Genomic DNA, 24,784 nt, shown 5'->3' with positions numbered 1-24,784 from the left:
ATGTAAGCTTTGGGAAGGCATTCTTTCTGATTATATTAGACATGTTTGTGAAATTAATAACTGGTTCGATAGAAGGCAATTCGGTTTTAGGAAAGGTTATTCCACTGAAGCTCAACTTGTAGGATTCCAGCAAGATATAGCAGATATCTTGGATTCAGGAGGTCAAATGGACTGTATCGCGATTGACCTGTCTAAAGCATTTGATAGGGTGGATCATGGGAGACTACTGGCAAAAATGAGTGCAATTGGACTAGACAAAAGAGTGACTGAATGGGTTGCTATATTTCTAGAAAATAGATCTCAGAGAATTAGAGTAGGTGAAGCTTTATCTGACCCTGTAATAATTAAGAGGGGAATTCCTCAAGGCAGTATTATCGGACCTTTATGTTTTCTTATATATATAAATGATATGAGTAAAGGAGTGGAATCGGAGGTAAGGCTTTTTGCGGATGATGTTATTCTCTATAGAGTGATAAATAAGTTACAAGATTGTGAGCAACTGCAACGTGACCTCGAAAATGTCGTGAGATGGACCGCAGGCAAATGGTATGTTGATAAACGGGGTTAAAAGTCAGGTTGTGAGTTTTAAAAGTAGGAAAAGTCCTCTCAGTTTTAATTACTGCGTTGATGGGGTGAAAGTTCCTTTTGGGGATCATTGTAAGTATCTAGGTGTTAATATAAGGAAAGATCTTCATTGGGGTAATCACATAAATGGGATTGCAAATAAAGGGTACCGTACAGATCTCTGCACATGGTTATGAGGGTGTTTAGGGGTTGTAGTAAGGATGTAAAGGAGAGGGCATATAAGTCACTGGTAAGACCCCAACTAGAGTATGGTTCCAGTGTATGGGACCCTCACCAGGATTACCTGATTCAAGAACTGGAAAAAATCCAAAGAAAAGCAGCTCGATTTGTTCTGGGCGATTTCCGACAAAAGAGTAGCGTTACAAAAATGTTGCAATGTTTGGGTTGGGAAGAATTGAGAGAAAGAAGAAGAGCTGCTCGACTAAGTGGTATGTTCGGGCTGTCAGCGGAGAGATGGCGTGGAATGACATTAGTAGACGAATAAGTTTGAATGGCGTTTATAAAAGTAGGAAAGATCACAATATGAAGATAAAGTTGGAATTCAAGAGGACAAACTGGGGCAAATATTCATTTATAGGAAGGGGAGTTAGGGATTGGAATAACTTACCAAGAGGGATGTTCAATAAATTTCCAATTTCTTTGAAATCATTTAGGAAAAGGCTAGGAAAACAAAAAATATGGAATCTGCCACCTGGGCGACTGCCCTAAATGCAGATCAGTACTGATTGATTGATTGATTGATGATTGGTCAATCAGTCAACCCAAACTCGCTTAAAACAAAGCCCTCGTATTTTCTATCGAGTGTCAGATGTAACATAGAACGTCCACTCACGTATATCCACATTGATCCACTCCAGTCTTCAGCCTATACCACCTGCCGTACCCCGTGTTTCCAAGCCACTTTGTTGCAACACACACAACTGACCTCAACCGTCCTTCCCGATATAGTCGCTGTTTTCCCGGTTGCACAATCCTTACGGCTAGGCCATATTTACAGACTCTTACCCAAACGGAAATTTATACAAAATATAATGATGCACATATGCAATATTCCCTACCTATACATTCTTCTTATAATATTACGTTTTTACATTGTAAATAAACAAAATTACATGATTTTAACATTCCAAACTATATACGAAAATTTTCTAACCTAAAAACTCGGGGATCGTACATACGTACGGTTACAAATATCATAATGATCCATCCGTTGTGTCATTTGGAATACTACTAACAGAATCAATGATAATTTCATAGTTTTTCTGCAACTTAGTAAGATGTAATTTCAAAATTGTTTACGTATGTTTCAAACTTACTATAATTCCTTATTCTAAAACTGTTTTAAGTTTCCCCTTATGACGACGGACACAGATGTTATTGTCATTTGCACTTAGTCAGTACTTGGATTTTATGCAAGATCTAGGCCTAATTTTGCTTGGACTGTATTTGTGTTATTTAGTTCTTCTAATAAGTGGTTTCAAATCATAAACATAGGTAAAGCATGTTTCCTGTAATAATAATAATAATAATAATAATAATAATAATAATAATAATAATAATAATAATAATAATAATAATACAGTATTATATTGGAACTATTTGTAGGCTGGTTACTACTGCTCTGAATATGGAAGCAAAGATTGAAGTCTGGCTGGATGAAATATCAGAAGAACAAGCTGTGAACTCGGAGGAAGGTGGAAACTCTGATGCTGAAGATCGTGTCCAGTACTCTGGTAGGTAAGAAAAAAAACAATGTTCAACCCACGCAACCTATTATGATTGGTATTCCTATACATGCCGCTTCTGTGGTGTAGTGGTTAGCGTGATTAGCTGCCACCCCCGGAGGTCCGGGTTCGATTCGCGGCTCTGCCACGAAATTTGAAAAGTGGTACGAGGGCTGGAACGGGGTCCACTCAGCCTCGGGAGGTCAACTGAGTAGAGGTGGGTTCGATTCCCACCTCAGCCATCCTCGAAGTGGTTTTCCGTGGTTTCCCACTTCATCTCCAGGCGAATGCCGGGATGGTACCTAACTTAAGGCCACGGCCGCTTCCTTCCCTCATCCTTGCCTATCCCTTCCAATCTTCCCATCCCCCTACAAGGCCCCTGTTCACCATAGCAGGTGAGGCCGCCTGGGCGAGGTACTGGTCATACTCCCCAGTTGTATCCCCCGACCGAGAGTCTGAAGCTCCAGGACACTGCCCTTGAGGCGGTAATGGTGGGATCCCTCGCTGAGTCCGCGGGAAAAGCCGAACCTGGAGGGTAAACAGATGATGATGATGATTCCTATACATAGTGTCTTATAGGTTCATGTTATCTTTTATTGGCAGGTCAAGAAGTCAAGAAGATTTTTATTACTTCCTGGATATTGTGATTGCTAATTCATACACAGTGTACAAAGCGGAAATGAAAGAGAAGACAAAAGGTACATCACACCTGAAGATAAGGTCACAATTAGTAAATGAACTGATAGTTATTTTCGAGCAAGAAACGCCCTGGCTATTCCCCAGCGAACGGGCGTAGAAGGAAGAGAAACAGGTCTGATGGACAAGCAACGATCGAAAATACGGCGAGATTATTAGATATCGGCAGCCATCTACCTGAGCTAATAAAAACATATCGTCGCTTTGCACAGCGTAGTATCGAGTAAAAGGAGTAACATGAAATGTAATGTTGCATTATGTAAATGATGTCCGCCTCTGTGGTGTAGTGGTTAGCGTGATTAGCTGCCACCCCCGGACGCCCGGGTTCGATTCCCGGCTCTGCCACAAAATTTGAAAAGTTGTACGAGGGCTGGAACGGGGTCCGCTCAGCCTCGGGAGGTAAACTGAGTAGAGGTGGGTTCGATTCCCTCTTCCTTGCCTGTCCCATCCTATCTTCCCATCCCTCCACAAGGCCCCTGTTCAACATAGCCTGGGCGAGGTACTAGTCATACTCCCCAGTTGTATCCCCCGACCAAGAGTCTGAAGCTCCAGGACACTGCCCTTGAGGCGGTAGAGGTAGGATCCCTCGCTAAGTCCGAGGGAAAAACCGAACCTGGAGGGTAAACAGATGATGACGATGATGATGTAAATTATTCTTTGAACCATTTCACAAATCATAGACAGTATTTTCAAATTTTTCTACAACCAAAGTAAATTAGGTTTGAGAGATTTCATTATCATTTTTTAATATATATAGGCCATGTAGTATGTAATGTTATTGTATTATATTGATGGCAATAAAGTAATTAATACGTAATGAGCGCATTAACATAAATTTTTTTAAGTGGGAAAATATTATCATACCGCCCACACACAGATGTTACCTATCTCGAGGGCAAGTTTAGAGTGTTGTATTTCCAGGCCTTGTGTATCTCGTAGGCAACGCTCCAGATAAGTATCACTTCCAGGAAGACGCGGATATAGTTCTAGCAGCTTCTGAAGTTGTTAATAATGGCGAGTGTTAATAATACTGATCAGCTTAAAATATGGGGACATTACAGCGGCGTATTGGGTCCGTGGGAATGTAAAATTTCTGGTATTGTGCGAAGAAAACACGTTTGAATTGATGATAAGTCCAGTGTCATGGAAGCTACTGTCGCGAACAGAATGAAACGTCACTTGATGGGTGGCAGAGCGGCACTGCAACGGTTGTTTCCTTGTAATTATTTCGTTTCGTGATACAACAGTTGTGTCTCCGAACTGTTAACTCTTTTTAGGTCTTTGGGATATTATATTCCCACCTCGTATATACGTAACGTGTTTAGGGAGATTATCTTCCCAGTTGTTTCAGAGCATGCAGTTCCACTTGCTAGTGTAAGAGGGCTGCACAGTTTGATTTCAAACTTAATAACCTGATCGCTACTACGACCTAAATCACTAGGTGGGAAGTATATATCCCAGTGGTTCCTAGCGCGCGTACAGTGGCTGTCACTCTGGGTTCAGTTGCAGTGAAACGGTGTTTGTAGGAAGAAGGAGTGGAATACTCAACACAGAAGATTTCTAAAGGTTAGTATATACTTCAGAGATGCAGTTTATCATGTTTTATTCAAGGATTAAATGTATTTGTGCCATGAATATCATAATGATCCATCCGTTGTGTCATTTGGAATACTACTAACGGAATCAATGATAATTTCATAGTTTTTCTGCAACTTAGTAAGATGTCCTTTAAAAATTGTTTAAATATTTTTCAAACTTACTGTAACTCCTTATTCTCAAACTGTTTTAAGTTTCCCCTTATGACGACGGACAAAGATGTTATTGTCATTTGCACTTAGTCAGTACTTGGATTTTATGCATGATCTGGACTGTATTTGTGTTATTTAGTTCTTCTAATAAGTGGTTTCAAACCATAAACATAGGTAAAGCATGTTTCCTCTAATAGTAACTTGGTAATAATAATAATAATAATAATAATAATAATAATAATAATAATAATAATAATAATAATAATAGTCATAATAATAATACTACAGTATTATATTGGAACTATCTGTAGGCTGATTACTACTGCTCTGAATATGGAAGCAAAGATTGAAGTCTGGCTGCATGAAATATCAGAAGAACAAGCTGTGAACTCCGAGGAAGGTGGAAACTCTGATGTTGAAGATCGTGTCCAGTACTCTGGTAGGTAAGAAAAAAACAATGTTAACCCACGCAACCTATTATGATTGGAATTCCTATACATAGTGTCTTATAGGTTCATGTTATCTTTTATTGGCAGGTCAAGAAGTCAAGAATATTTTTATTACTTCCTGGATATTGTGATTGTCAATTCATACACAGTGTACAAAGCGGAAATGAAAGAGAAGATAAAAGGTACATCACACCTGAAGATAAGGTCACAACTAGTAAATGAACTGATAGTTATTTTCGAGCAAGTAACGCCCTGGCTATTCCCCAGCGAACAGGCGTAGAAGGAAGAGAAACAGGTCTGATGGACAAGCAACGATCGAAAATACGGCGAGATTATTAGATATCGGCAGCCATCTACCTGAGCTAATAAAAACATATCGTCGCTTTGCACAGCGTAGTATCGAGTAAAAGGAGTAACATGAAATGTAATGTTGCATTATGTAAATCATGTCCGCCTCTGTGGTGTAGTGGTTAGCGTGATTAGTTGCCACCCCCGGAGGTCCGGGTTCGATTCCCGGCTCTGCCACGAAATTCGAAAAGTGTTACGAGGGCTGGAACGGGGTCCACTCAGCCCCGGGAGGTCAACTAAGTGGAGGTGGGTTCGATACCCACCTCAGCCATCCCGGAAGTGGTTTTCCAGGATTTTCCCACTTCTCCTCCATGCAAATGCCGGCATGGTACCTAACTTAAGGCCACGACCGCTTCCTACCCTCTATCCCTCCTAATCTTCCAATCCCCCATCAACACAGCAGGTGAGGACGCCTGCGCGAGGTACTGACCATCCTCCCCAGTTGAATCCTACTACCCAATGTCTGAAGCTCCAGAACACTGCCCTTGAGTTGGTAGAGGTGAGAGCGCTTGCTGAGTCCGAGGGAAAAACCAACCCTGGAGGGTAAGCAGATTAGATGAGAAAGAAAAAAGTGCATAGGCAGAATAGTAAAGAGAACTATAGCGGCGCTTGTCGGAATTATCTCGAGGATAAGTTTAGAGTGCTGTATTTCCAGGCCTTTTGTATCTCGTAAGCAACGCTCCAGATAAGAATTACTTCCAGGAAGCCGCGGATATAGTTCAAGCTGCTTCTGAAGTTGTTAATAGTAGCGAGTGATAACAATACTGATCAGCTTAAAATCTGGGGACATTACAGCGGCGTATTGGGTCCGTGGGGATGTAAAATTTCTGGTATTGTGCCCAGAAAACTCGTTTGAATTGATGATAAGTCCAGTGTCATGGAAGCTACAGTCGCGAACAGAATGAAACGTCACTTGATTGGTGGCAGAGCGGCACTGCAACGGTTGTTTCCTTGTAATTATTTCGTTTCGTGGTACAACAGTTGTGTCTCCGAACTGTTAAAAATAAAACGCTTGTTTTTATGAGTGCCAGGTCTAATACCTGGTAGACGGTTGAGAAACAGCCGTGACTCCGTGGCGCAACGGTAGCGCGTCTGACTCCAGATCAGAAGGTTGCGTGTTCGAATCACGTCGGGGTCAAGGAACTTTTGTAAGTGTTTATTGGTGTATCATATCCGTAGATCTCTGAAAGTAGATATACGCTAAAGGAGGGGAGAGAATTCTATGATATAATAGAACATTGAACGTTTATTGAACATAACAGGCGATTTCGCCCCTATACATGTTCACATACAGAGAAAAGGAAAAATAAACAATAGAGAATACCAATTTACTAACTACTGCAATAATAATAATAATAATAAACCACTCAGATCACCAAAAAAAGAAATAGAAGAGAAAATTATCGTATCCCCTGGGCATGTCATAAGGCTCGTTTGGACACTCCGGAAACGTGAAACCCTTAAAGAAGAGCCACCACAGCAGTCATCCTCAGAGTCTCGTGCCATGCCCCTCATTCCGTAGAATTAACACCCCAGAATCAAGAGAGTAAAACTGAAAAAAGAGAATCATAGTAATAGTAATAATGAAAGTAATAATAATAGTAATAATAATAATCTATGTATAAGAGTATTATTCGTAACAGTCGTTTGCAGTAGCAGTCTCTTATTCAATATTCAAGCATGCTCATCAAGTGTCCTTATTTCGTTCTGCGTTTTCGTCACTTTATTGTTACTGACCTACATCTAATCAATACTGCAAACAACACCACTCAGCATTTCAACACTTGCATTCCCACCAACTCTAACACAAACAGAAAGACCTTGCCTTCATGTAATCCCATATCATTACCCAACTCCCCATACTCAACTAAGTACACAACTCCTGTCTTCCCTAGCTCATTTGAATCTTATCATACTATCCCCTTCCCTTTTATTTTACCCACTCTTCCCATATACATACAAAACTATTCCACCCCCCTACTCCCTTGTCCAACCTCTAACTCAGCCTCCTTCATTTTACTCTCGCAGGCCTTTTTTGCCGCGCATAAATATCTGTTCAATTCACCCCCTTTTTCCCACTGCTTAATAATCCATCTCAAGATTGCTTTCTCATCCCCCCTTCCCAATATTTTCCGATGCTCTTCACTCAATAATCCATGTCTTATCTCCCTCGTTTCCTCGCAATCTCTTAGCAAATGAAATTCATCATTCCCTGCCCCACAAAGTATACATCTTGTCTTATCCCTCCCCTGCATCCAACCTGTATTCCTTGGCAAACCTAACAACCACCACATCATTCCATATCGTTTTTACCTATCAACGTATACAATATTCAACCCTGCTATCTCCTCTATTTTCGTCAAAACCTTTAACGAATTTCTCAGTCTGCTTTCCCCTAATAATTTCTGCCTATGTATATCTCTAATCCTCCTTTCCAATATCTTCATCCCTCTAACTTCTGTCTTCGACCATACCTCCCCCCACAGGTGTCCTAATCCTATCCTCTCCACATATCCCTTTATTTTTTCTAGCCAGCCCCCTCTATACATGCTCTTACATTGCTGTTCAAACGCTGCCTGGACTATCTTCCCACCTTCCTGTCCTTTTAAATTCATCCAGTATCTCACTATTCTTTTTACCCCCTCTGATTCCAAATCCTCCCCACACATTAGTTCCGCCCCTGCATTTGCTGTGCACCTCGGTAAGCCCATTACTAACTTAGCAAAACTACTAACAATCCTTCTTAGTTCCTCTCTTTTCTCATCCAGCCCCCAAACTTCTGCGCCGTACAATACCCTCCCAAAAATTACCGACCTTAACACTAGCCTCAGGGTTTTATAACTGATACCCGGATATTTGGTTAGCATGTTTCTGACTGAGGCTAGGGCTGCCAATCCCCTGTTTTTCGCCCTTCTGATCTGGTCATTCCACGTTCCTTTGTCATTAAAAATAACTCCTAGATATTCCAACTTCCTTACCTGTTCCAAACTTTCTCCCTGTATTACCCAATTACCTTCTATCTTTCTTCTTTTGTCTACCTGGACTACTAATAATTTAGACTTATTTCCATTAATTCTCAATCCCCATTTACTCGCAAATAGCGTCACTGCATTTAACGCTCTATTCATCCCCCCTGAAGTTAGCGCCATCAATAATACATCATCCGCAAATATCAGTCCTGGTACCTCTAAACCATTAATTACCGGCACAGCCCAATTTTCAGCCCCAAATCCCTCTAAAATATCGTTGATAAATAAAATAAACAGTATTGGCGATAATTTACACCCTTGCTTTAAACCCACCCTGGACTCTAAGGGTCTACTCAGTCTCTCTTCTCCCAATTTAACACAAAACCTAACCACCCTATATATTCCTTCCACTGCCCTCAACATCTTTTCTGAAATCCCTAACCTGCCTAATTTCTCTAATAGGGCCTCTCCATTCACCTTGTCAAAAGCTTTCTCAAAATCTATTGCTGCTACGTAAACCGTACTTCTAGCCATACTTTTATACTTTTCTAGAATAGTCTTTACTATCATAATGTTGTCCGCCGTTCTTTTCTTTTTCCTAAATCCTCCTTGATAATCTGTCAATATTTCATTTTCTTCCGCCCACCTACTTATCCTGTTCGCTAGCACTCCAGTGTATATTTTACTTAAGGAATCCAGCAGAGATATGCCCCTGTAATTGTTCACACTACTCCTACTACCCTTCCCTTTGTATATTGGGCATATAATTCCTGTTTCCCATTCCTTCGGGAACTTCCCTCCCTCAAATATCTTATTGAATAGTTTAACTATGCCCTCTATCATTATCTCATTTTTGCCAATTTCTTTCCAAAACTTGTTATTTAAACCATTACATCCCCCGGCCGACTTGGCTCTAACTCTGCTTATCACTCCCTGGATTTCCTCCCTTGAGATTTCTTTATCCAGATCATATATTGCCACTCTCTTATTCCTCCAAATTACCTCTTTCCCCGTCCCTCTCCATCCTTCTTCCCCCTTTTCCCCTAGTAATTCATCAAAGTGCCTCATCCATTGCTCTTCCTCAATACTCGTTTTCTCTTTATTCCTTCCACCCTTAATAATTTTATTAATCTTGTCCCAAACTCTCTCAAAATTATTTGTCTTGCAATCCTTATTCATGGGTTCAATTTGTTCCTCTAGCCACGCCTTTCTTGTCTCGCCAATTTTCTTTTTATACTCTTTCCTCATTTTACAAAAAATCTCCCGTTCTTGGTCCCCACCTTTCCTTCGATAATCTTCTAACGCAATCATCACCATCCTCCGCATTCCTTCACACTCTCTATTAAACCATTCTTCTCCCTCCTTCTTATTTCTCTTACTAGATCTCGTCTTCTGCGCTATTATCTTTATTGGATGTAACAGCAACTCTAAGGATTTATCAGTATTATTCACTTCTAAGGCCCCTTCCCACCCATATTTAAGGAATTGTAACTCCTCTTTTACTACTCTATTCCAATCTCGGCCCACTTTCTCTGACCATTTATACTTATTATATCCAATCCCACGCCGCCTCTGTGGTGTAGTGGTTAGCGTGATTAACTGCCACCCCCGGAGGTCCGGGTTCGATTCCCGGCTCTGCCACGAAATTTGAAAAGTGGTACGAGGGCTGGAACGGGGTCCACTCAGCCTCGGGAGGGCAACTGAGTAGAGTGGGTTCGATTCCCACCTCAGCCATCCTCGAAGTGGTTTTCCGTGGTTTCCCACTTCACCTCCAGGCGAATGCCGGGATGGTCCCTAACTTAAGGCCACGGCCGCTTCCTTCCCTCATCCTTGCCTATCCCTTCCAATCTTCCCATCCCCCTACAAGGCCCCTGTTCACCATAGCAGGTGAGGCCGCCTGGGCGAGGTACTGGTCATACTCCCCAGTTGTATCCCACGACCAAGAGTCTGAAGCTCCAGGACACTGCCCTTGAGGCGGTAGAGGTGGGATCCCGCGCTGAGTCCGAGGGAAAAACCGAACCTGGAGGGTAAACAGATGATGATGATGATATCCACTCCCCCGTTTATCACTCGTCCCAACCAGCTTCCTTGTGCACTTCTCTTCCCCCCTTTTCAACATAACACCCACCGGGAAATGGTGTGATTTAATCCAGTCTCCTATTTCCATTCTTACAATATCCTCAATCATCACCTCCGAATTCCATGATATAATAATAGTCATCATCATCATCATCATCATCATCTGTTTACCCTCCAGGTTCGGTTTTTCCCTCGGACTTAGCGAGGGATCCCACCTCTACCGCTTCAAGTGCAGTGTCCTGGAGCATCAGACTCTTGGTCGGGGATACAACTGGGGAGAATGACCAGTACCTCGCCCGGGCGGCCTCAATTGCTATGCTGAACAGGGGCCTGGTGGAGGGATGGGAAGATTGGAAGGGATAGGCAAGGAAGAGGGAAGAAAGCGGCCGTGGCCTTATATTAGGTACCATCCCGGCATTCGCCTGGAGGAGAAGTGGGAAACCACGGAAAACCACTTCCAGGATGGCTGAGATAGGAATCGAACCCACCTCTACTCAGTTGACCTCCCGAGGCTGAGTGGACCCCGTTCCAGCCCTCATACCACTTTTCAAATTTCGTGGCAGAGCCGGGAATCGAACCCGGGCCTCCGGGGGTGGCAGTTAATCACGCTAACCACTACACCACAGAGGCGGACAATAGTCATGTTCTACAATCCTAAATGAGTTATTCTTCCGAGAAGATGGTGGCGTATTTCTGTAAAGATGTAGATGCATAGTGTAACTGATCTGCGACATAGTTCCAAATGTAATTTACGCACATTTGGAGGAAATTCAATGAACTAGTGCGGCTAGTCTAGTATTGTTGCTCAAAACCTTCGCGGGAACAGTGTCTATTCCCCTACACATTCCCCCCTTACTATTTACACGTAAACAGTGTCTAACAAATCCTATTAACATCACACACCGGATGACAATATAATAGAGGTTGTATTTCCAGTCCCAGATTAATATGGAAATGTAGAGTTTAGCTATCGACCAGTACCAATGAAGGAAAATTTTTGCCAGGAGTGGGATTCGAACCCACGCCCTCAGAGAGGACCAGAATTCTTCTGACTTGCGTCGTACAGGCAAGGTATTCCCTTGAGTCTGGCGGCTTAGACCGCTCGGCCATCCTGACACACAGTCGTCAGCTCAATGGGGGAGGCCATAAATTTACCTTCAGTATCCAGAGTCTCCTTTACTCGCTTTTGTGACTGTAGTGGTACTGCTCTGCGGTGCAGTGGATAGTGTGATTAGCAGCCACCCCCGAGGCCCGGGTTGGATTCCCGGCTCTGCTACGAAATTTGAAAAGTGTTACGAGGGCTGGAACGGGGTCCACTCAGCCCCGGGTGGTCAACTAAGTAGAGGTGTGTTCGATTCCCACCTCAACCATCTGGAAGGGGTCTTCCAGGATTGTCCCCCTTCTCCTCGAGGCAAATGCCGGCATGGTACCTAACTTAAGGCCACGACCGTTTCCTTCCCTCTATCCCTTCTAATCTTCCAATCCCACATCAACACAGCAGGTGAGGACGCCTGCGCGAGGTACTGAACATCCTCCCCAGTCGAATCCTCCGAACCAAATCTGAAGCTCCAGAACACTGCCCTTGAGGTGGTAGAGGTGAGAGAGCTTGCTGAGTCCGAGGGAAAAACCAACCCTGGAGGGTAAGCAGATTAGATGAGAAAGAAAAAAGTGCATAGACAGAATAGTAAAGAGAACTCTAGCGGCGCTTGTCGGAAGTATCTCGAGGACAAGTTTGAGTGCTGTATATCCAGGCCTTGTGTATCTCGTAGGCAACGCTCCAGATAAGTATCACTTCCAGGAAGACGCGGATATAGTTCAAGCAGCTTCTGAAGTTGTTAGTAGTAGCGAGTGATAACAATACTGATCAGCTTAAAATCTGGGGACATTACAGCGGCGTTTGGGTCCGTGGGGATGTAAAATATCTGGTATTGTGCCCAGAAAAAAACGTTTGAATTGATGATAAGTCCAGTGTCATGGAAGCTACTGTCGCGAACAGAATGAAACGTCACTTGATTGGTGGCAGAGCGGCACTGCAACGGTTATTTCCTTGTATTTATATCGTTTCGTGGTACAACAGTTGTGTCTCCGAACTGTTAATAACAAAACGCTTGTTTTTATGAGTGCCAGGTCTAATACCGGGTATACGGTTGAAAAACGTCCGTGACTCCGAGGCGCAACGGTAGCGCGTCTGACTCCAGATCAGAAGGTTGCGTGTTCGAATCACGTCGGGATCAAAGAACTTTTGTAAGTGTTTATTGGTGTATCATATTCATAGATCTCTGAAAGTAGATATACGATAAAGGAGGGGAGAGAATTCTATGATATAATAATAGTCCTGTTCTACAATCCTAAATGAGTTATTCTTCCGAGAAGATGGTGGCGTATTTTCTGTAAAGATGTAGATGCATAGTGTAACTGATCTGCGACATCGTTCCAAATGTAATTTACGCACATATGGGGGAAATTAAATGAGCTAGTGCGTCTAGTCTAGTATTGTTGCTCAAAACCTTCGCGGGAACAGTGTCCATTCGCCTACACATTCCCCCCTTACTATTTTCACGAAAACAGTGTCTAACAAATTCTATTAAAATCACACACCGGATGATAATAAAATAGAGGTTGTATTTCCAGTCCCAGATTAATATGGAAATGTAGTGTTTAGCTATCGCCCAGTACCAGAAAAGGAAAAATATTGTCAGGAGTGGGATTCGAACCCACGCCCTCAGAGAGGACCAGAATTCTTCTGACCTGCTAAAGGCGAGGTATTCTCTTGAGTCTGGCGCCTTAGACCGCTCGGTCATCCTGACACAGCCGTCAGCTCAATGGGGGAGGCCATAAATTTACCTTCAGTATCCAGAGTCTCCTTTACTCGCTTATGTGACTGTAGTGGTCCTCCTCTGCGGTGCAGTGGATAGTGTGATTAGCAGCAACCCCCGAGGACCGGGTTGGATTCCTGGCTCTGCTACTAAATTTGAAAAGTGTTACGAAGGCTGGAACGGGGTCCACTCAGCCCCGGAAGGTCAACTACTTAGAGGTGGGTTCGATTCCGACCTCAGCCATCCCGGAAGTGGTTTTCCAGGATTTTCCCACTTCTCCTCCAGGCAAATGCCGGCATGGTACCTAACTTAAGGCCACGACCGTTTCCTTCCCTCTATCCCTCCTAATCTTCCAATCCCCCACCAACACAGCAGCTGAGGACGCCTGCGCGAGGTACTGGCCCTCCTACCCAGTTGAATCCTACTACCCAATGTCTGAAGCTACAGAACACTGCCCTTGAGGCGGTAGAGGTGAGAGCGCTTGATGAGTTCGAGGGAAAAACCAACCCTGGAGTGTAAGCAGATTAAATGAGAAAAAAAAAAAAGTGCATAGACAGAATAGTAAAAAGAACTCTAGTGGCGCTTGTCGGAAGTATCTCGAGGACAAGTTTAGAGTGTTGTATTTCCAGGCCTTGTGTATCTCGTAGGCAACGCTCCAGATAAGTATCACTTCCAGGAAGACGCGGATATAGTTCTAGCAGCTTCTGAAGTTCTTAATAATAGCGAGTGTTAACAATACTGATCAGCTTAAAATCTGGGGACATTACAGCGGCGTATTGGGTCATTGGGGATGTAAATTTCTGGTATTGTGCCCAGAAAACACGTTTGAATTGATATTAAGTCCAGTGTCATGGAAGCTACTGTCGCGAAGAGAATGAAACGTCACTTGATGGGTGGCAGAGCGGCACTGCAACGGTTGTTTCCTTGTAATTATTTCGTTTCGTGGTACAACAGTTGTGTCTCCGAACTGTTAATAATAAAACGCTTGTTTTTATGAGTGCCAGGTCTAATACCGGGTATACTGTTGAAAAACATACGTGACTCCGTGGCGCAAGGGTAGCGCGTCTGACTCCAGATCAGAAGGTTGCGTGTTCGAATCACGTCGGGATCAAGGAACTTTTGTAAGTGTTTATTGGTGTATCATATTCATAGATCTCTGAAAGTAGATATACGATAAAGGAGGGCAGAGAATTCTATGATATAATAATAGTCCTGTTCTACAATCCTAAATGAGTTATTCTTCCGAGAAGATGGTGGCGTATTTTCTGTAAAGATGTAGATGCATAGTGTAACTGATCTGCGACATCATTCCAAATGTAATTTACGCACATATGGGGGAAATTGAATGACCTAGTGCGTCTAGTCTAGTATTGTTGCTCAAAACCATCGCGGGAACAGTGTCTATTCGCCTACACATTCCCCCCCTTACTATTTTCACGAAAACAGTGTCTAACAAATTCTATTAAAATCACACACCGGATGATAATAAAATAGAGGTTGTATTTCCAGTCACAGATTAATATGGAAATGTAGTGTTTAGCTATCGCCCAGTACCAATGAAGGAAAATTTTTGTCAGGAGTGGGATTCGAACCCACGCCCTCAGAGAGGACCAGAATTCTTCTGACCTGCGTCGTAAATGCGAGGTATTCCCTTGAGTCTGGCGCCTTAGACCGCTCGGCAATCCTGACACAGAGCCGTCCTGCTCAATGGGGGAGGCCATAAATTTACCTTCAGTATCCAGAGTCTCCTTTACTCGCTTATGTGACTGTAGTGGTCCTCCTCTGCGGTGCAGTGGATAGTGTGATTACCAGCCACCCCCGAGAACCGGGTTGGATTCCTTGCTCTGCTACTAAATTTGAAAAGTGTTACGAAGGCTGGAACGGGGTCCACTCAGCCCCGGGAGGTCAACTACTTAGAGGTGGGTTCGATTCCGACCTCAGCCATCCCGGAAGTGGTTTTCCAGGATTTTCCCACTTCTCCTCCAGGCAAATGCCGGCATGGTACCTAACTTAAGGCCGCGATCGTTTCCTTCCCTCTTTCCCTCCTAATCTTGCAATCCCCCACCAACACAGCAGCTGAGGACGCCTGCGTGAGGTACTGACCCTCCTACCCAGTTGAATCCAACTACCCAATGTCTGAAGCTCCAGAACACTGCCCTTGAGGCGGTAGAGGTGAGAGCGCTTGATAAGTTCGAGGGAAAATCCAACCCTGGAGTGTAAGCAGATTAAATGAGAAAGAAAAAAAGTGCATAGACAGAATAGTAAAGAGAACTCTAGTGGCGCATGTCGGAAGTATCTCGAGGACAAGTTTAGAGTGTTGTATTTCCAGGCCTTGTGTATCTCGTAGGCAACGCTCCAGATAAGTATCACTTCCAGGAAGACGCGGATATAGTTCTAGCAGCTTCTGAAGTTGTTAATAATAGCGAGTGTTAACAATACTGATCAGCTTAAAATCTGGGGACATTACAGCGGCGTATTGGGTCATTGGGGATGTAAATTTCTGGTATTGTGCCCAGAAAACACGTTTGAATTGATGATAAGTCCAGTGTCATGGAAGCTACTGTCGCGAACAGAATGAAACGTCACTTGATGGGTGGCAGAGCGGCACTGCAACGGTGGTTTCCTTGTATTTATTTCGTTTCGTGGTACAACAGTTGTGTCTCCGAACTGTTAATAATAAAACGCTTGTTTTTATGAGTGCCAGGTCTAATACCGGGTATACGGTAGAAACACATCCGTGACTCCGAGGCGCAACGGTAGCGCGTCTGACTCCAGATCAGAAGGTTGCGTGTTCGAATCACGTCGGGATCAAAGAACTTTTGTAAGTGTTTATTGGTGTATCATATCCGTAGATCTCTGAAAGTAGATATACGCTAAAGGAGGGGAGAGAATTCTATGATATAATAATAGTCCTGTTCTACAATCCTAAATGAGTTATTCTTCCGAGAAGATGGTGGCGTATTTTCTGTTAAGATATAGATGCATAGTGCAACTGATCTGCGACATCGTTCCAAATGTAATTTACGCACATTTGGAGGAAATTCAATGAACTAGTGCGGCTAGTCTAGTATTGTTGCTCAAACCTTTCGCGGGAACAGTGTCTATTCCCCTACACATTCCCCCCTTACCATTTACACGTAAACAGTGTCTAACAAATCCTATTAACATCACACACCGGATGACAATATAATAGAGGTTGTATTTCCAGTCCCAGATTAATATGGAAATGTAGAGTTTAGCTATCGACCAGTACAAGAAAAATATTGTCAGGAGTGGGATTTGAACCCATGCCCTCATAGAGGACCAGAATTATTCTGATCTGCGTCGTACAGGCAAGGTATTCCCTTGAGTCTGGCGCCTTAGACCGCTCGGCCATCCTGACACGGAGCCGTCTGCTCAATGGGGGAGGCCACAAATTTACCTTCAGTATCCAGAGTCTCCTTTACTCGCTTTTGTGACTGTAGTGGTCCTCCTCTGCGGTGCAGTGGATAGTGTGATTAGCAGCAACCCCCGAGGACCGTGTTGGATTCCTGGCTCTGCTACTAAATTTGAAAAGTGTTACGAAGGCTGGAACGGGGTCCACTCAGCCCCGGGAGGTCAACTACTTAGAGGTGGGTTCGATTACGACCTCAGCCATCCCGGAAGTGGTTTTCCAGGATTTTCCCACTTCTCCTCCAGGCAAATGCCGGCATGGTACCTAACTTAAGGCCACGACCGTTTCCTTCCCTCTATCCCTCCTAATCTTCCAATCACCCACCAACACAGCAGCTGAGGACGCCTGCGCGAGGTACTGGCCGTCCTACCCAGTTGAATCCTACTACCCAATGTCTGAAGCTCCAGAACACTGCCCTTGAGGCGGTAGAGGTGAGAGCGCTTGATGAGTTCGAGGGAAAAACCAACCCTGGAGTGTAAGCAGATTAAATGAGAAAGAAAAATAGTGCATAGACAGAATAGTAAAGAGAACTCTAGTGGCGCTTGTCGGAAGTATCTCGAGGACAAGTTTAGAGTGTTGTATTTCCAGGCGTTGTGTATCTCGTGGGCAACGCTCCAGATAAGTATCACTTCCAGGAAGACGCGGATATAGTTCTAGCAGCTTCTGAAGTTCTTAATAATAGCGAGTGTTAACAGTGTATTGGGTCATTGGGGATGTAAATTTCTGGTATTGTGCCCAGAAAACACGTTTGAATGGATGATAAGTCCAGTGTCATGGAAGCTACTGTCGCGAACAGAATGAAACGTCACTTGATGGGTGGCAGAGCGGCACTGCAACGGTTATTTCCTTGTATTTATTTCGTTTCGTGGTTCAACAGTTGTGTCTCCGAACTGTTAAAAATAAAACGCTTGTTTTTATGAGTGCCAGGTCTAATACCGGGTATACGGTTGAAAAAAGTCCGTGACTCCGAGGCGCAACGGAAGCGCGTCTGACTCCAGATCAGAAGGTTGCGTGTTCGAATCACGTCGGGATCAAAGAACTATTGTAAGTGTTTATTGGTGTATCATATTCATAGATCTCTGAAAGTAGATATACGATAAAGGAGGGGAGAGAATTCTATGATATAATAATAGTCCTGTTCTACAATCCTAAATGAGTTATTCTTCCGAGAAGATGGTGGCGTATTTTCTGTAAAGATGTAGATGCATAGTGTAACTGATCTGCGACATCGTTCCAAATGTAATTTACGCACATATGGGGGAATTAAATGAGCTAGTGCGTCTAGTCTAGTATTGTTGCTCAAAACTTTCCCGGGAACAGTGTCTATTCGCCTACACATTCCCCCCTTACTATTTTCACGAAAACAGTGTCTAACAAATTCTATTAAAATCACACACCGTATGATAATAAAATAGAGGTTGTATTTCCAGTCCCAGATTAATATGGAAATGTAGTGTTTAGCTATCGCCCATTACCAGAAAAGGAAAAATATTGTCAGGAGTGGGATTCGAACCCACGCCCTCAGAGAGGACCAGAATTCTTCTGACCTGCGTCGTAAAGGCGAGGTATTCTCTTGAGTCTGGCGCCTTAGACCGCTCGGTCATCCTGTCACACAGCCGTCAGCTCAATGGGGGAGGCCATAACTTTACCTTCAGTATCCAGAGTCTCCTTTACTCGCTTATGTGACTGTAGTGGTCCTCCTCTGCGGTGCAGTGGATAGTGTGATTACCAGCCAACCCCGAGGACCGGGTTGGATTCCTGGCTCTGCTACTAAATTTGAAAAGTGTTACGAAGGCTGGAACGAGGTCCAATCACCCCCGGGAGGTCAACTACTTAGAGGTGGGTTCGATTCCGACCTCAGCCATCCCGGAAGTGGTTTTCCAGGATTTTCCCACTTCTCCTCCAGGCAAATGCCGGCATGGTACCTAACTTAAGGCCACGACCGTTTCCTTCCCTCTATCCCTCCTAATCTTCCAATCACCCACCAACACAGCAGCTGAGGATGCCTGCGCGAGGTACTGACCCTCCTACCCTGTTGAATCCTACTACCCAATGTCTGAAGCTCCAGAACACTGCCCTTGAGGCGGTAGAGGTGAGAGCGCTTGATGAGTTCGAGGGAAAAACCAACCCTGGAGTGTAAGCAGATTAAATGAGAAAAAAAAAAGTGCATAGACAGAATAGTAAAGAGAACTCTAGTGGCGCTTGTCGGAAGTATCTCGAGGACAAGTTTAGAGTGTTGTATTTCCAGGCCTTGTGTATCTCGTAGGCAACGCTCCAGATAAGTATCACTTCCAGGAAGACGCGGATATAGTTCTAGCAGCTTCTGAAGTTGTTAATAATAGCGAGTGTTAACAAAACTGATCAGCTTAAAATCTGGGGACATTACAGCGGCGTATTGGGTCATTGGGGATGTAAATTTCTGGTATTGTGCCCAGAAAACACGTTTGAATTGATGATAAGTCCAGTGTCATGGAAGCTACTGTCGCGAACAGAATGAAACGTCACTTGATGGGTGGCAGAGCGGCACTGCAACGGTGGTTTCCTTGTATTTATTTCGTTTCGTGGTACAACAGTTGTGTCTCCGAACTGTTAATAATAAAACGCTTGTTTTTATGAGTGCCAGGTCTAATACCGGGTATACGGTTGAAAAACATCCGTGACTCCGTGGCGCAACGGTAGCGCGTCTGACTCCAGATCAGAAGGTTGCTTGTTCGAATCACGTCGGGATCAAGGAACTTTTGTAAGTGTTTATTGGTGTATCATATTCATAGATCTCTGAAAGTAGATATACGATAAAGGAGGGGAGAGAATTCTATGATATAATAATAGTCCTGTTCTACAATCCTAAATGAGTTATTCTTCCGAGAAGATGGTGGCGTATTTTCTGTAAAGATGTAGATGCATAGTGTAACTGATCTGCGACATCGTTCCAAGTGTAATTTACGCACATATGGGGGAAATTAAATGAACTAGTGCGTCTAGTCTAGTATTGTTGCTCAAAACCTTCGCGGGAACAGTGTCTATTCGCCTAAACATTCCCCCCTTACTATTATCACGAAAACAGTGTCTAGCAAATTCTATTAAAATCACACAACGGATGATAATAAAATAGAGGTTGTATTTCCAGTCCCAGATTAATATGGAAATGTAGAGTTTAGCTATCGACCAGTACCAATGAAGGAGAATTTTTGCCAGGCGTGGGATTCGAACCCACGCCCTCAGAGAGGGCCAGAATTCTTCTGACCTGCGTCGTACAGGCAAGGTATTCCCTTGAGTCTGGCGCCTTAGACCGCTCGGCCATCCTGACACGGAGCCGTCTGCTCAATGGGGGAGGCCACAAATTTACCTTCAGTATCCAGAGTCTCCTTTACTCGCTTTTGTGACTGTAGTGGTCCTCCTCTGCGGTGCAGTGGATAGTGTGATTAGCAGCAACCCCCGAGGACCGGGTTGGATTCCTGGCTCTGCTACTAAATTTGAAAAGTGTTACGAAGGCTGGAACGGGGTCCACTCAGCCCCGGGAGGTCAACTACTTAGAGGTGGGTTCGATTACGACCTCAGCCATCCCGGAAGTGGTTTTCCAGGATTTTCCCACTTCTCCTCCAGGCAAATGCCGGCATGGTACCTAACTTAAGGCCACGACCGTTTCCTTCCCTCTATCCCTCCTAATCTTCCAATCACCCACCAACACAGCAGCTGAGGACGCCTGCGCGAGGTACTGGCCGTCCTACCCAGTTGAATCCTACTACCCAATGTCTGAAGCTCCAGAACACTGCCCTTGAGGCGGTAGAGGTGAGAGCGCTTGATGAGTTCGAGGGAAAAACCAACCCTGGAGTGTAAGCAGATTAAATGAGAAAGAAAAATAGTGCATAGACAGAATAGTAAAGAGAACTCTAGTGGCGCTTGTCGGAAGTATCTCGAGGACAAGTTTAGAGTGTTGTATTTCCAGGCGTTGTGTATCTCGTGGGCAACGCTCCAGATAAGTATCACTTCCAGGAAGACGCGGATATAGTTCTAGCAGCTTCTGAAGTTCTTAATAATAGCGAGTGTTAACAGTGTATTGGGTCATTGGGGATGTAAATTTCTGGTATTGTGCCCAGAAAACACGTTTGAATGGATGATAAGTCCAGTGTCATGGAAGCTACTGTCGCGAAGAGAATGAAACGTCACTTGATGGGTGGCAGAGCGGCACTGCAACGGTTGTTTCCTTGTAATTATTTCGTTTCGTGGTACAACAGTTGTGTCTCCGAACTGTTAATAATAAAACGCTTGTTTTTATGAGTGCCAGGTGTAATACCGGGTATACGGATGAAAAACATACGTGACTCCGTGGCGCAACGGTAGCGCGTCTGACTCCAGATCAGAAGGTTGCGTGTTCGAATCACGTCGGGATAAAGGAACTTTTGTAAGTGTTTATTGGTGTATCATATTCATAGATCTCTGAAAGTAGATATACGATAAAGGAGGGTAGTGAATTCTATGATATAATAATAGTCCTGTTCTACAATCCTAAATGAGTTATTCTTCCGAGAAGATGGTGGCGTATTTTCTGTAAAGATGTAGATGCATAGTGTAACTGATCTGCGACATCATCATCATCATCATCATCATCTGTTTACCCTCCAGGTTCGGTTTTTCCCTCGGACTTAGCGAGGGATCCCGCCTCAACCGCCTCAAGGGCAGTGTCCTGGAGCTTCGGACTCTTGGTCGGGGGATACAACTGGGGAGTATGACCAGTACCTCGCCCAGGCGGCCTCACCTGCTGTGCTGAACAGGGGCCTTGTGGAGGGATGGGAAGATTGGAAGGGATAGGCAAGGAAGATTGAAGGAAGCGGCCGTGGCCTTATGTTAGGTACCATCCCGGCATTCGCCTGGAGGAGAAGTGGGAAACCACGGAAAACCACTTCCAGGATGGCTGAGGTGGGAATCGAACCCACCTCTACTCAGTTGACCTCCCGAGGCTGAGTGGACCCCGTTCCAGCCCTCGTACCACTTTTCAAATTTCGTGGCAGAGCCAGGAATCGAACCCGGGCCTCCGGGGGTGGCAGCTAATCACGCTAACCACTACACCACAGAGTCTGCGACATCATTCCAAGTGTAATTTACGCACATATGGGGGAAATTGAATGAACTAGTGCGTCTAGTCTAGTATTGTTGCTCAAAACCTTCGCGGGAACAGTGTCTATTCGCCTAAACATTCCCCCCTTACTATTATCACGAAAACAGTGTCTAACAAATACTATTAAAATCACACACCGGATGATAATAAAATAGGGGTTGTATTTCCAGTCCCAGATTAATATGGAAATGTACTGTTTAGCTATCGACCAGTACCAGAAAAGGAAAAATATTGTCAGGAGTGGGATTCGAACCCACGCCCTCAGAGAGGACCAGAATTCTTCTGACCTGCGTCGTAAAGGCGAGGTATTCCCTTGAGTCTGGCGCCTTAGACCGCTCGGCCATCCTGACACACAGCCGTCTGCTCAATGGAGGAGGCCATAAATTTACCTTCAGTATCCAGAGTCTCCTTTACTCGCTTTTGTGACTGTAGTGGTCCTCCTCTGCGGTGCAATGGATAGTGTGATTAGCAGCAACCCCCGAGGACCGGGTTGGATTCCTGGCTCTGCTACTAAATATGAAGAGTGTTACGAAGGCTGGAACGGGGTCCACTCAGCCCCGGGAGGTCAACTACTTAGAGGTGGGTTCGATTCCGACCTCAGCCATCCCGGAAGTGGTTTTCCAGGATTTTCCCACTTCTCCTCCAGGCAAATGCCGGCATGGTACCTAACTTAAGGCCACGACCGTTTCCTTCCCTCTATCCCTCCTAATCTTCCAATCCCCCACCAACACAGCAGCTGAGGACGCCTGCGCGAGGTACTGACCGTCCTACCCAGTTGAATCCTACTACCCAATGTCTGAAGCTCCAGAACACTGCCCTTGAGGCGGTAGAGGTGAGAGCGCTTGATGAGTTCGAGGGAAAAACCAACCCTGGTTTGTAAGCAGATTAAATGAGAAAGGAAAAAAGTGCATAGACAGAATAGTAAAGAGAACTCTAGTGGCGCTTGTCGGAAGTATCTCGAGGACAAGTTTAGAGTGTTGTATTTCCAGGCGTTGTGTATCTCGTGGGCAACGCTCCAGATAAGTATCACTTCCAGGAAGACGCGGATATAGTTCTAGCAGCTTCTGAAGTTCTTAATAATAGCGAGTGTTAACAATACTGATCAGCTTAAAATCTGGGGACATTACAGCGGCGTATTGGGTCATTGGGGATGTAAATTTCTGGTATTGTGCCCAGAAAACACGTTTGAATGGATGATAAGTCCAGTGTCATGGAAGCTACTGTCGCGAACAGAATGAAGCGTCACTTGATTGGTGGCAGAGCGGCACTGCAACGGTTGTTTCCTTGTAATTATTTCGTTTCGTGGTACAACAGTTGCGTTTCCGAACTGTTAATAATAAAACGCTTGTTTTTATGAGTGCCAGCTCTAATACCTCGTAGACGGTTGAGAAACGTCCGTGACTCCGTGGGGCAACGGTAGCGCGTCTGACTCCAGATCAGAAGGTTGCGTGTTCGAATCACGTCGGGGTCAAGGAACTTTTGTAAGTGTTTATTGGTGTATCATATCCGTAGATCTCTGAAAGTAGATATACGCTAAAGGAGGGGAGAGAATTCTATGATATAATAATAGTCCTGTTCTACAATCCTAAATGAGTTATTCTTCCGAGAAGATGGTGGCGTATTTTCTGTAAAGATATAGATGCATAGTGCCACTGATCTGCGACATCGTTCCAAATGTAATTTACGCACATTTGGAGGAAATTAAATGAACTAGTGCGTCTAGTCTAGTATTGTTGCTCAAAACTTTCGCGGGAACAGTGTCTATTCCCCTACACATTCCCCCCTTACTATTTACACGTAAACAGTGTCTAACAAATCCTATTAACATCACACACCGGATGACAATATAATAGAGGTTGTATTTCCAGTCCCAGATTAATATGGAAATGTAGAGTTTAGCTATCGACCAGTACCAATGAAGGAAAGATTTTGTCAGGAGTGGGATTCGAACCCACGCCCTCAGAGAGGACCAGAATTCTTCTGACCTGCGTCGTAAAGGCGAGGTATTCCCTTGAGTCTGGCGCCTTAGACCGCTCGGCAATCCTGACACAGAGCCGTCTGCTCAATGGGGGAGGCCATAAATTTACCTGCAGTATCCAGAGTCTCCTTTACTCGCTTATGTGACTGTAGTGGTCCTCCTCTGCGGTGCAGTGGATAGTGTGATTACCAGCCACCCCCGAGGACCGGGTTGGATTCCTGGCTCCGCTACTAAATTTGAAAAGTGTTACGAAGGCTGGAACGGGTCCACTCAGCCCCGAGAGGTCAACTACTTAGAGGTGGGTTCGATTCCGACCTCAGCCATCCCGGAAGTGGTTTTCCAGGACTTTCCCACTTCTCCTCCAGGCAAATGCCGGCATGGTACCTAACTTAAGGCCACGATCGTTTCCTTCCCTCTATCCCTCCTAATCTTCCAATCCCCCACCAACACAGCAGCTGAGGACGCCTGCGCGATGTACTGACCCTCCTACCCAGTTGAATCCTACTACCCAATGTCTGAAGCTCCAGAACACTGCCCTTGAGGCGGTAGAGGTGAGAGCGCTTGATGAGTTCGAGGGAAAAACCAACCCTGGAGTGTAAGCAGATTAAATGAGAAAGAAAAAAGTGCATAGACAGAATAGTAAAGAGAACTCTAGTGGCGCTTGTCGGAAGTATCTCGAGGACAAGTTTAGAGTGTTGTATTTCCAGGCCTTGTGTATCTCGTAGGCAACGCTCCACATAAGTATCACTTCCAGGAAGACGCGGATATAGTTCTAGCAGCTTCTGATGTTGTTAATAATAGCGAGTGTTAACAATACTGATCAGCTTAAAATCTGGGGACATT

At 44.4% G+C, this 24,784-nt stretch overlaps 16 non-coding genes across 16 annotated transcripts; 8 read left to right on the top strand and 8 right to left on the bottom strand.

The window, feature by feature from the left end:
- The first annotated feature begins 6,616 nt into the window (after positions 1-6,616).
- Positions 6,617-6,688, top strand: TRNAW-CCA (transfer RNA tryptophan (anticodon CCA)). Its single transcript has one exon. It is a non-coding gene; the product is annotated as a tRNA-Trp (tRNA).
- A 4,908-nt stretch (positions 6,689-11,596) lies between these two features.
- Positions 11,597-11,714, bottom strand: TRNAL-CAA (transfer RNA leucine (anticodon CAA)). Its single transcript has 2 exons — positions 11,677-11,714; positions 11,597-11,641 (listed from the first exon to the last, which is right to left on the bottom strand). It is a non-coding gene; the product is annotated as a tRNA-Leu (tRNA).
- Positions 11,715-12,760: 1,046 nt separating this feature from the next.
- Positions 12,761-12,832, top strand: TRNAW-CCA (transfer RNA tryptophan (anticodon CCA)). Its single transcript has one exon. It is a non-coding gene; the product is annotated as a tRNA-Trp (tRNA).
- Positions 12,833-13,291: 459 nt separating this feature from the next.
- On the bottom strand, positions 13,292-13,405 carry TRNAL-CAA (transfer RNA leucine (anticodon CAA)). The gene is made up of 2 exons: positions 13,368-13,405; positions 13,292-13,336 (listed from the first exon to the last, which is right to left on the bottom strand). It is a non-coding gene; the product is annotated as a tRNA-Leu (tRNA).
- A 1,048-nt stretch (positions 13,406-14,453) lies between these two features.
- Positions 14,454-14,525, top strand: TRNAW-CCA (transfer RNA tryptophan (anticodon CCA)). The gene has a single exon. It is a non-coding gene; the product is annotated as a tRNA-Trp (tRNA).
- Positions 14,526-14,985: 460 nt separating this feature from the next.
- Positions 14,986-15,103, bottom strand: TRNAL-CAA (transfer RNA leucine (anticodon CAA)). Its single transcript has 2 exons — positions 15,066-15,103; positions 14,986-15,030 (listed from the first exon to the last, which is right to left on the bottom strand). It is a non-coding gene; the product is annotated as a tRNA-Leu (tRNA).
- A 1,050-nt stretch (positions 15,104-16,153) lies between these two features.
- Positions 16,154-16,225, top strand: TRNAW-CCA (transfer RNA tryptophan (anticodon CCA)). Its single transcript has one exon. It is a non-coding gene; the product is annotated as a tRNA-Trp (tRNA).
- A 453-nt stretch (positions 16,226-16,678) lies between these two features.
- On the bottom strand, positions 16,679-16,796 carry TRNAL-CAA (transfer RNA leucine (anticodon CAA)). The gene is made up of 2 exons: positions 16,759-16,796; positions 16,679-16,723 (listed from the first exon to the last, which is right to left on the bottom strand). It is a non-coding gene; the product is annotated as a tRNA-Leu (tRNA).
- A 1,013-nt stretch (positions 16,797-17,809) lies between these two features.
- On the top strand, positions 17,810-17,881 carry TRNAW-CCA (transfer RNA tryptophan (anticodon CCA)). Its single transcript has one exon. It is a non-coding gene; the product is annotated as a tRNA-Trp (tRNA).
- A 458-nt stretch (positions 17,882-18,339) lies between these two features.
- On the bottom strand, positions 18,340-18,457 carry TRNAL-CAA (transfer RNA leucine (anticodon CAA)). The gene is made up of 2 exons: positions 18,420-18,457; positions 18,340-18,384 (listed from the first exon to the last, which is right to left on the bottom strand). It is a non-coding gene; the product is annotated as a tRNA-Leu (tRNA).
- Positions 18,458-19,505: 1,048 nt separating this feature from the next.
- TRNAW-CCA (transfer RNA tryptophan (anticodon CCA)) lies at positions 19,506-19,577 on the top strand. Its single transcript has one exon. It is a non-coding gene; the product is annotated as a tRNA-Trp (tRNA).
- A 459-nt stretch (positions 19,578-20,036) lies between these two features.
- Positions 20,037-20,154, bottom strand: TRNAL-CAA (transfer RNA leucine (anticodon CAA)). Its single transcript has 2 exons — positions 20,117-20,154; positions 20,037-20,081 (listed from the first exon to the last, which is right to left on the bottom strand). It is a non-coding gene; the product is annotated as a tRNA-Leu (tRNA).
- Positions 20,155-21,167: 1,013 nt separating this feature from the next.
- On the top strand, positions 21,168-21,239 carry TRNAW-CCA (transfer RNA tryptophan (anticodon CCA)). Its single transcript has one exon. It is a non-coding gene; the product is annotated as a tRNA-Trp (tRNA).
- Positions 21,240-22,195: 956 nt separating this feature from the next.
- Positions 22,196-22,313, bottom strand: TRNAL-CAA (transfer RNA leucine (anticodon CAA)). Its single transcript has 2 exons — positions 22,276-22,313; positions 22,196-22,240 (listed from the first exon to the last, which is right to left on the bottom strand). It is a non-coding gene; the product is annotated as a tRNA-Leu (tRNA).
- Positions 22,314-23,362: 1,049 nt separating this feature from the next.
- On the top strand, positions 23,363-23,434 carry TRNAW-CCA (transfer RNA tryptophan (anticodon CCA)). Its single transcript has one exon. It is a non-coding gene; the product is annotated as a tRNA-Trp (tRNA).
- Positions 23,435-23,893: 459 nt separating this feature from the next.
- Positions 23,894-24,011, bottom strand: TRNAL-CAA (transfer RNA leucine (anticodon CAA)). Its single transcript has 2 exons — positions 23,974-24,011; positions 23,894-23,938 (listed from the first exon to the last, which is right to left on the bottom strand). It is a non-coding gene; the product is annotated as a tRNA-Leu (tRNA).
- Between the last annotated feature and the right edge of the window lie 773 nt (positions 24,012-24,784).

The sequence above is a fragment of the Anabrus simplex genome, chromosome 3 (assembly GCF_040414725.1).
Source record: "Anabrus simplex isolate iqAnaSimp1 chromosome 3, ASM4041472v1, whole genome shotgun sequence".
NCBI classification, from domain to species: Eukaryota; Metazoa; Arthropoda; class Insecta; order Orthoptera; family Tettigoniidae; genus Anabrus; species Anabrus simplex.
The sequence above is the reverse complement of the archived record's forward strand: the minus strand, read 5'-3'. Positions and strand labels throughout refer to the sequence as shown.